General features: G+C 34.2%; 1 long non-coding RNA gene across 1 annotated transcript; it reads right to left on the minus strand.

The window, feature by feature from the left end:
- Positions 1-1,591: 1,591 nt before the first annotated feature.
- On the minus strand, positions 1,592-2,535 carry LOC141281506 (uncharacterized). Its single transcript, XR_012335867.1, has 4 exons — positions 2,459-2,535; positions 2,228-2,360; positions 2,044-2,145; positions 1,592-1,933 (listed from the first exon to the last, which is right to left on the minus strand). It is a non-coding gene; the product is annotated as an uncharacterized lncRNA (long non-coding RNA).

A 2,535-nucleotide genomic window follows, 5' to 3' on the forward strand; every position in this document is an offset into this window, starting at 1 on the left:
TGCTGTCTAGTGTTGCTTTCGTCAACGAAAATTTACTAAATATCGTTGTCAACAAACCTCTATCACGTGACAGAAACGAGACGAGATGCAATGTAAATGCACTACTTAATTTTAAACAGTTTATGCAGACAAAGGTAATAAGTAATTTTAGGATTATAAATCACCACCATATATCGGTAATATAATGGGTTAATTCAAAAGAAAATAAATCATAAATAAATACATTTAAAATAATTATTTGACATTTCATTAAAACAATCCATTGTATTGACTAATGGAGCAGTGTGGCTGGATATATTGGTTACCTGTCACCGGTGCTGTTAAAGAGCACCAATTATGCTAATAAATTGGCACGTTAGCACGTTATTGCAATATCCCATAGTACATACATGTTATTAAAACTTGAACTAATGCACTGTGAGTCTTATAAATTGCTTACATACCTCACCGATTTCTGCATGTCTGGAAAACGCTCGGTTTAGTTCCTGTCTCCGCCTCCCAAAATGTCTAGTGTATTCGGATTGGTCAGATGACTACTCAACTGTTATTGGTCAACTGGGTTCGGCGTGTGTTTGAAAGGTTACGCCCCTGACTACGCGTGGGTTGACACAGATTCTGACTGAGAGTCACAGCCTCAGAGGCATCGTAAACAAGCGCTATATTTCTCTATAAACGATGGTGTCTGTACTGCCTTACCACTTCAAACTCGATCCAGAGAGTTCAGACGGCCGTTACGATGTAAACGATCTCCGTCAATGAACGCGATTGGATTTAACTTTTTTAGGTGTCCTTAGCTCTGCCAGAATGCTAAACGAAGACAAAAATGTGTTGCAAAGACATCCAAAAGGTAATTATAACGTACTACATTACTTTGCAAACTATATGGAAACACCAAATGTAGCACATAGAAGGTTTTATTTGAAATGATTATAAAACTATTTCACTTATTAACATTATTTTACTATAGTAAACTTTATTATAAAAGACCGCTTACATACTATATTACTGTGCAAACTATATGGAAACACCAAATGTAGCACATAGAAAGTATTTGTTGAAATGATTATAAAACTATTTCACTTATTAACATTATTTTACTATTGTAAACTTTATTATAAAAGACTGTTACATACTATATTACTGTGCAAACTATATGGAAACACCAAATGTAGCACAAAGAAAGTATTAATTGAAATTAATGTTCTACATTATTTCACTATGGTAAAGTTTATTATGAAAAACTGCTTACTTAAAAGTGCTATGTTTTTACTTATTAGGTTTTAAGGAGAATGCAACATGTTCCAGGGCCTCTTACCTGCGTGATTCATCATCCAGGTTTTGCACAAATTGTCTAAATCCCTACACACAGAACATTTATTGTACCGACTATAAGCCTTTGAGGTGAAGGACTAGAATAAGTTTTATTACATTTTTAAACCAATAACACTAAAGTATCATTATAGTAACAAAGTACCCAAAAGAACAAAAGATGCAACTTTAAAGAAAATATAATAGTCAGTCAAAAGTTTTTTTTTATTTATTACAAATATATATTTAAATGTTAAACAATATATAAATAAACATACTTTAGTAACCATATTGTGCTCTTGTTTCAAAAATTGTTCAATTCATTTCTTACAGCTATCTATTCAGATAAATGGCATATCAAAGCTTTGTCAGCTGGTGCTATCTAAGACGACACTATAAGGTTATCATCCTGTCGTGTGTTGTTCTCCAGATACGCTTGGAGCTTCCTGATCAGATCGGTCACAATTTTGGCTTTCGACGACCCCTGCACTGAAGATGGCATGCAATCACGTCCTCCTTTGAAGGTCTCTCAAACTGTGATGCCAGGTCCATTGGAATCGGGGTTTCCTTCAGCTTATCTTCAAATACCTCAGCAAACACAAGCCTGATCACATCATCCACATAACTGTACAAATATTGCAGTCAATAAATCTTTTGTTTTGATAATTTATTTCCCTGCTTCATACATTAAGTTTTTAATTACGAATGTATTTGAAATAAAACATTACTGCTTACGGTATGTCATTTGTGTTTTGGGAACATAGCCTTGTACTTTCCCTCTCCTGCTTTTGTTACGGCTTGGTGACATTGTAATGGATGGCTGCAAGGTACAAATACCTGTAAAATATAAACAAGCAATTAATTTATTGTAAAAGTAAATACTACTTTATTTAACACAGTTACTAAAATACTTAAATACCTGCACAGCATTCCAATAAATGAGAAAATCAATTTTTTTTGCTGCAAATCTGAAATCTCAGGCTACGGACGGCAAAGGCATCCACTGATGATGGTGATGGAAACATTGTGAAACGATGCTACTGCCTGGGTTCCTATTATTATGCAGAGAAAAAAAACTTTGTCATCATCAGTTATACATTTAAGACTGGTAGTGGTTTCACTAGCTAAATACATCATATGTGTTACACACCTTTGCTCCTCATATGCCAGTCTGACTCCTTGTACTGTGTGTAATGATGTTGCATGTTTGCATACAGTGTAGAAGGA

Source organism: Paramisgurnus dabryanus, chromosome 23 (genome assembly GCF_030506205.2).
Source record: "Paramisgurnus dabryanus chromosome 23, PD_genome_1.1, whole genome shotgun sequence".
NCBI lineage: Eukaryota > Metazoa > Chordata > Actinopteri > Cypriniformes > Cobitidae > Paramisgurnus > Paramisgurnus dabryanus.